Below are 7225 nucleotides of genomic sequence, written 5' to 3'. Positions count from 1 at the left end.
GTGGTATATACTGTATGTTGTACACCAGGGGCCAGGCGGGCGCCATGTTTATGGGGTGCTCTGCTGATGTAGAGGTTGGGGCCTCCTCACTGACAGGACTGATTACAGCTGAACAGAAGATTTGGCGTTGTCATCCCTCCAGCCAGCAGGGGAAGATAGAGAGCCTGTGCTGTGGAGTGAGGGCAGACACCCTTCTCCTGTTTCATTTTCCCATTGTCAACTGTCAGATGACAGAGGAGAAACTGAAGCTTCCTGCACAGGACAGGGGTGTTAATCTTCAGCCCCCAGATCTCCCCTATTTTCCTCTGCCCCCCGAACTCCTCTTCAGCCCCACCAGATCTCGCCTCCTTAGACCCCCTCTCCCCTCTGTCAAACATGACGGGGGATCATTTTTGCTGCACATGTGTATACCCCATACGGCTGCTTTTGAATCTCGGGAAGTGAGGTGGGGGCAGTTGTGAGCCAGTAAAAACACGGCTCAGCCTCTAGTTTTTACCACCCCTCCAAATCACAAGTGTAAAGAAGTCCTTAGTTTTCGTTCTCATAGGCAGATGGAGGGCGGTAAAATTAAGCATTTGAGCCACATTTTCCGCCCCCCTGACCACTCATCTGTAGCTAACCAGTGCTGTACATCCGCCATGGCCTGATACTTTTCTTCACAGCCACAGCAATAATGAATTCATATGGGGCCACCCTGCCACTGTGCAATACAATACTTCTCCTGTGACCTCCACATTCCCCGTATCTGTTCTTATTTGCTCGGAGCTCTGCACTCCTTCCTGTATCTCAATACTTCCTTTTCTGATGTCCACTTTACACGTCTGCATGAAGTTGGCCAGGGATCTGTAGTGCTCTGTTGGCCACATGGAGGAGGTCAGTGGCGGTATTGGAATGTTACACTTCCTCCTCCCACATGCAGCCGCTATAGTGCTACAGTCTCTCATCCCCATCTATGTAGTCTGTCTGGGAAAGGAGAGGCGCTGCCATCTTGGATATGGGAAACAGGAAGCCTGCTCCCTGCTGCGCATGCATGAGCTTGTGTGGTGCCAATGGCCTCCTGGCTGTCATGTGACATGTCACATGGTGTGATGATCATGGCTGGTGAGAGCTATAGATCGAAAAAAGTGTTAAAGCTGAACAAATCTCTGTAAGTTTATTTTGCTTTAAAGGCTCCACCTTACACATGACTTCTAATATTTCTCCATTCATTCGTTTTAGGCCTTATACAGGTGCAACGTGTAAAGTCGTACAAAGTGCGGGAACATGACGAACTGTCACCGGAGAAGGCCGACACCCTGATAGTGACATAGAACAGCGATGACGGTAAGTGACGCTGACTTCACAGCACCGTGGTAGTTCATTGAGGACTACAAGCTGACAGTCGTGTGAGCCCCACACGGCCACATTGTTTTAAAATTTGGCAGCTAACGAGGGGAGAGAAGATCCCCCACTAGCTGTCAAAGTGGGGATCGGGGGGCGGTCTGAACACAACATGTTACTCCCCAAATATGGGTGTAATATGTTACGAAAGGTGAACTTAGCCTTCATCCGCTTCCGACCGCCCCATAGGAGAGATACTGCTACAGGGCGGCACGGGTGCACAAAATCACTAACAATTCTCCTCCCTGTCAGCTCGGGCACACTGCTCTGGGCACCGCCCCCTAGTAATACACTCCCCGCACACAGTAAACCCTTTGAAAGCCCCCACATGTTAACCCCTTCCTGCCCAGTGCCATTAGTACAGTGTCAGTGCTTTTTTTTTTTTTTAGCACTGATCACTGTATTGTTGTCACTGGGGATATCAGTGACACCAAGTCAGTTCCCCCCCAGCATCAGAATGTCCGCCATAGTCCCGCTTTAAGTTGCTGATTGCCGCCATTACTAGTAAAAATAAAAACTTAAAAAAACAAATCCCAGTGTATATATACCGCTATGTGATGCAGTGAAAGGAGACAAGCATTCTGTGAGACCAACATGTCTGCAGGTCTTAAGCAGGCTCAGCAGGGTCTACTTACTAGCCAGGAGGCTTAACAGTTGTTTGTAGAACCTTTGCTTTTGGATGTGATCTTTACCCCTGTGTGGGCAATCTGTCTTATGTTGGACTTTTGCCTTGAAAAAATGTGAGCAGGAAGCCCTTAACCTTACATTCGGCTTGACTGACCTCTCTGCAAACTCCACTTGAAGCTGACCCCCCACAATTGGTGTTTCCTATTATCTTTACTGATCCTCGCTAAAAGGACTTGCCAAACATTTGGGTGTCCTTTATTCTCGGTACACTTTTTTCTTTTTTACACTGATCGAATTGTGTGGGAAATCCTTGTATTGGAGCATTCTTCTGTGCAGTGAAAACCCCTATTGGCAGGATATATAATATCCACAAAGTGTATTTGACTCTTAATCACTGAGAGTCCACTATATTTGGTGAGTGCAGTGTATGTTGGTTATCACAAATGGTGTTAATACACTGAAGTTTTCTGCACACGGCACTTTTTTTTCACTTATTTCTTTGGAGTACATTGGATTTAGGATATCTTCATTTTTTTGGATTGGGACTTCTATTTTTTGCACTTTTATTTGGAAATTATTTTATATATTATTTTATATATTGTTCATTTCAGTTTTGTGATTTTATTTATTTATATATATATATTTTTTTTGCTCTGTTTTTTTTATGTATTTTGCTTGAGCAGCAGCATTGGTTTAGGAATTTCCTATTTTTTGGCGCAGGTTTTGTTTGATTAATATACCGCTATTTGTAGACTCTATAACTTTCACGTAAACCAATTAATTTACACATATTGGGATTTTTTTTTAGCAATGACATGAAGCAGAATACATTTTGGCGTAAATTCATGACGAAATTTGATCTTTTAAATTTTTTTACTGGACATTTTTCATAGCAAAAAGTCAAAAATATTGTTTTTTTTTCTCAAAATTGTCAGCGAAAAAAATAAAAAGTGTACAGGTGACCAAATACCACCGAAAGATATCTCAATTTAAGCGAGACATGATTTTGCCGAGGAAAAAAAAAGTGTGTGTGTGTATATATACTTTTTTAAAAATATTTTTTATAAATATATGTATTTGTTAAAAAAAAAAAGTGTATTGGAGCATACCATTTCATTACATGCATTTGGACCAGCAAAAAAGTTACACACAAATGATCATATTTATCAGTTAAAGCTGACTTCCAGCCTTCCCTTCAGTCTTGCACAGTTGTAGCGGCTCCTCTCCTGTATGAAATGGCTTACTCTGATTTCACTGCACACTGCGAGCTTCTGACAATGTGCATTAGAAGCTGCAGCAAGTAAGATAGGGCCCACCTCATTTCCTGGCTGGGGGACGTCCAGCATCATCTTGCTCTTTCCTCCCCAGTTTGACTGTCCCTGCCCACATTGGATGTCAGTTTTTCAATCTTGGGGGCTCAACATCACATCTGGGTGTTACCTAGGGTGAGTCTCTTGCAAATACAGCCTGCCTAACAATGCCGACTCCCCCAGATTGACTCCACCCATCAAGGCATTTTTCTATTTGCATAAATCCGCCTTAGCCCTGCTGTGGGAAAGCAGCAGGGCTCACCTGTCAGGTGGAAGCAATCGGGCAGCAGCGCTGCTGCCGATAGTTTCCATACAGCCCACAGTGCCAGCCTCTCCCCCGCCCCCACTATATGTCCCGGCCTCCACTTGCTTATCTGAATGCCCGAGACTGGCTCAGCGGGTGCCGTGGGATGTGGTGTAGGGCATGGGAGGGAGGAGGAGAACGGACACATCCGCTCCCCTCCCCTACTTTTCCTGATCCGAAAGTGATGTGACATCACTTCCGGGTCCCGATGCGATGTGCACTGCATTACATTCGGTGTAGTACAGTAAAGACATGCAGGTTCTTTTAGACCCTGCATGTCTCAAAAAAGAGAACCTTTTTGGGAAAAAAAATTTTTTTTGAAATTTTTTGGGGACTTGATTTATTATTGGAATTGTGGGTTTTGTTTAAGTCGATGAACATATTAGTTATTGGTACTTCAGGGGAAGGATATTGATACGACTTTAAGGGGTTTTGAGGGTTATTTGTTTGTGTGTGCTGATTTATACTTATTCAAAAAAGAGAACCTGTCACCAAAAATCATCACATAGGGAACTTCTTGTCCCATATGTGATTTAAAAAAAAAAAGTAAATTTTTTTTTTCTTTTAAATGGAAGTTACACTCAAGCATATAACACCCGCAACTTTTTCAAGGCCCCCCACATAGGCACGCACGCACAAACATAAAAGCACATACTTGGACGCCTACTCATGAAAACGTGGATTGCGATACACATGTTACATATCGCTACCCATGCCAGACTGAGAGCAATAATTCTAGCACCAGACCTCCTCCGTACAATATACTGATGACCTATAAGGGGCTTTAAAATTGATGCCTATAGAACATATAGGGTACTAACCTTTGTTGCCGTTTCACGAGCACGCACATCTTTGTGATAATATCGTGTGACATAAAAAATTGGAACTACCGCTATTTTATTCTCTAGGATCTCTGATTTCACAAAATATATCATGTTTGGGGGGTTTGTGTCATCTTAGGGCCTAAAACTTTTTGTTTAATCGTGTGCAAATGATGCAAAAACAGCTCTGGCAGTGCAAGGGATAAAGGATAAGCCCAACACGCCCCTTTCATTACGAGCAGCCAATCGGTGCTCATTACACTGCAAGGTCTCTCTCCTCCCTGCTAGTCCCTGAGTGCAGTGCTGGAGGCAGGTAGACAGGCAGGGAGGGGAGGAGGAGATAAACAGCGCAATGTTAAAAATATTAAACGTTTAAGTCGCTATAAAGCCCCTTTTGTTTTTAAAAGCCCCGGACATTACTTAAAGCAGATTTAAATACAGTTTTGGTTAAAATGTATTTTTTTTTATCAGGACAAGTAGGTTGTCATGAGGGACAAGTAGATTGGGACACCGATTTAGTCCCTGGACAAGTAGTTTTTTCAAAAATTTCCACACCCCTGCAGCCTACTACTTGCATCAGAACTGAAGGCTCTTGAGAGGAGTACTGAGGCAGGGTGCTGTGATGTTTGCAGGAAGCTATGTACAACACCCTACCGGCCCTCCCACCAGCCATGATCTGTCGGTATTGCATAGGGAAGCACAGGGAACCAATTATGACATCACGTTTTGTAAAATAAGGAATGCGATAATGTGAAAATGTTTCATTTAAAAATATAATAGCAAAAAAGAAGTTAAGAAAAAATCTTAAATTGAAAATTGAAGTTTAAATGCAAAACTTTAAATTTTAAAATTTTAAATTAAAAATGTAAAATTTTAAATGAATTCAAAATCAGGAAAGTAAAAAAAACCCAAAACTTTAGCTTGAAGTTTTCAGTGTTGGATATTGGTTGCATTTATTACAATAGAGAAATATTATAGAAGCGAATTATTGAATTCTAACCTCAGTATAACTACCTCGGCCTAACTATGAGACAGTTGGTTTCGGCAAAGAGTTCCAGTTAATGTTCCGCTCCTTTTTAAGCCGGCCATACATTATACGATTTCCTTTTAGATTTCCCTTTAACTATGTAGTACAAGAGCCTGCCTGATTGCATACAAATTGAAAGTGTTTAGGTTTGCCCTTATATATTATAAAGTTTTGAAAGAAAATTGTACAATGTATGGCCAGCGTTAGACTCAATATCAAAAAGTTGAACACCTGAGACAGTAAATCCAGCTGTTTAAGGGTTAAAGTTAGTGTTCCGGGGCAGGTTAAGACTAGCAATTAAAGTGTTAGCTTACAGCCCCACTCTGGTCTCTGCCCCCTTCCCCAGCAGTGTTTTAGGCATTTTATTATTATTCTAAGCATTTTATTGCTTATTCTTTTTAGATGTTTTTAGGCCGGTCACATGATGTGCGGGGTCTTCTATGCCTTGTCTCTGGGTTGGGTGGTCCTCAGCAGTCCAGTTAGCACTGATCTGCATTATAAGGGCACCATGGTTTTGCACCAAAGCCGTTTTGTAGATAGAGGAGGGCATGACAAATTTGCTTTGCATCTAGGAGCCAGCTAAAAAAGTTAGGAGTCAGTTTTTTTTAACCCCTTGCCTACTGGTTACTTTCACCCCCTTCCTGTCCAGGCCAATTTTCAGCTTTCAGCGCTGTCACACTTTAAGCCCTGGTTCACATCTGTGCGGTCATGCAGGCTGCGATTTGCGCGGGCAGGAGAGCCTATGCATTTGTATGGACTCCTGTACTCCAGGACACGCAGGGAAGAAGTCCCTGCACTACTTTGGAAATGGCAGCCCACACGGGAACTGAGGTTCCCAGTACGATTGCCATTTCCAGTGCGGGCGGTGTGCCATTACAATTAATGGCATCTGCCTGCGGGTCCCGCATTCCTCTGTGTGGGTGGTGCGGCTGCAGGTATTTGTGTGGGTCCCGCAACGGCACCACACACACAGATGTAAGGCGAGGGTTAACGACAGTTTCACAGTCATGCAACACCGCACCTAAATTATATTTTTATCTTTTTTTTGAGACAGATAGAGCTTTCTTTTAGTCGATATTAATCACCAATTTAGTTTTTATTTGTTACTAAAAAACTGAAAAATAACCCCCGCCTCCTTTTTTCTTTAAATAAGTAATTTTTCTTCACTGATGTGCGGTGATGAGGCTGCACCGGTGGGGCACTGATGAGGTGGCACTCATGAGGCTGCACTGATTAGGCTTTACTGGTGAGGCAGCACTGATGGGGCACTGATGAGGCTGCACTAATGGGGCACTGATGGGGAACTGCTAAGGCTGCAATGATGAGGCACTGGTGAGGCTGCACTGATGGAGCACTGATGAGGCTGCACTGATGGGCCACTGATGGGGTCACTGATGAGGCACGGGTGAGGTTGCACTGATGGGGCACTGATAACGCTGCACTGATGTGGACACTGATGAGGCTGCACTGATGTGGACACTGATGAGGCTGCACTGATGGGGCTGCACAGATGGGGACACTGATGAGGCTGTACTGATGTGGACACTGATGAGGCTGCACTGATGGGGACACTGATTAGACTGTACTAATGGGACACTGATAGGTGGCCACACTGGCTGTCGTGTCGCCGGTTCCTGCTCTGAGGTGAGGCTGAGAGTCTCTTTGGAGCAGCAGGTGTCACTGAGAGCCGCACAGGAGACACTTCCTGCCAGCTCCCCTCCTCCTCTGACCCGCCCCTCCTACTAATGTACAGCCC

The 7225-nt window shown here is 44.1% G+C and overlaps 1 long non-coding RNA gene across 2 annotated transcripts in view; it reads left to right on the top strand.

Annotated features, from left to right (window-relative positions):
• The first annotated feature begins 237 nt into the window (after positions 1-237).
• The window catches only part of LOC149434718 (uncharacterized), a 43966-nt gene continuing 36978 nt past the window's right edge, over positions 238-7225 (top strand). The window contains exon 1 of one of the 2 annotated variants that reach the window (XR_016308638.1): positions 238-1323. This is a non-coding gene — a long non-coding RNA (uncharacterized LOC149434718). The remainder of the gene's footprint in view (positions 1324-7225) is intronic. The other variant, XR_016308637.1, reaches the window with a different exon arrangement.

This window comes from Staurois parvus, unplaced genomic scaffold (assembly GCF_062004578.1).
Source record: "Staurois parvus isolate SC_StPar_1 unplaced genomic scaffold, SC_StPar_1.0 ptg001695l, whole genome shotgun sequence".
Classification (NCBI taxonomy): domain Eukaryota; kingdom Metazoa; phylum Chordata; class Amphibia; order Anura; family Ranidae; genus Staurois; species Staurois parvus.
The sequence above is the reverse complement of the archived record's forward strand: the minus strand, read 5'-3'. Positions and strand labels throughout refer to the sequence as shown.